Source organism: Sinocyclocheilus rhinocerous, unplaced genomic scaffold, assembly GCF_001515625.1.
Source record: "Sinocyclocheilus rhinocerous isolate Xijiao unplaced genomic scaffold, SAMN03320098_v1.1 C35749021, whole genome shotgun sequence".
NCBI classification, from domain to species: Eukaryota; Metazoa; Chordata; class Actinopteri; order Cypriniformes; family Cyprinidae; genus Sinocyclocheilus; species Sinocyclocheilus rhinocerous.
This window is the reverse complement of record NW_015762141.1, coordinates 1-612: the sequence shown is the minus strand read 5'-3', so window position 1 is coordinate 612 and position 612 is coordinate 1. Positions and strand designations below refer to the sequence as shown.

General features: G+C 39.4%; 1 pseudogene; it reads right to left on the bottom strand.

The window, feature by feature from the left end:
* Positions 1-8: 8 nt before the first annotated feature.
* On the bottom strand, positions 9-608 carry LOC107735081 (oocyte zinc finger protein XlCOF6-like; annotated as a pseudogene).
* Between the last annotated feature and the right edge of the window lie 4 nt (positions 609-612).

Sequence of the window (612 nt, the reverse complement as noted above, 5' to 3'; positions counted from 1 at the left end):
CACTGGTGTGGCTTCTCTCCAGTGTGAATCATCTCATGCTTTTTTTAATATGACGAGTAATTAAAACTCTTTCCACAGTGTGAGCACTTGTAGGGTTTTTCTCCAGTGTGAATCCTCTGGTGTTGTTTTAAGAGGTTGGGTTTAACAAAGGACTTTCCACAGTCAAAGCACAAATGAGGTCTCACACCAGTATGAATACTCTCATGTTCTTTTAAAGTTTGCGGTCTTGAAAAACTCTTTCCACAAAAAGTGCAAAAGTAAGGCTTCACACCAGTATGAAGTTTAAGGTGTGTTCTTAAACTTGATGGAGAAACAAATGATTTATCACACTGATCACAGAAAAACGACTTCAGTCCAGCATGAGAAGACAGATGGATTTGGAGAAAGCTTTTGGATGTGAAACTCTTTCCACACTGAGTGCATGTGAATGGTTTTTCTCCAGTGTGAACTCTTGTGTGTTTTTCTAAGGTTTCTTTTAGAGTAAAACTCTTTCCACACTGAGTGCATGTGACGGGTTTTTCTCCAGTGTGAATTTTCATGTGTCTGTTAAGTTTTGATCTGTGTGCAAAACTCTTTCCACACTGAGTGCATGTATAAGGCCTCTCTCCAGTG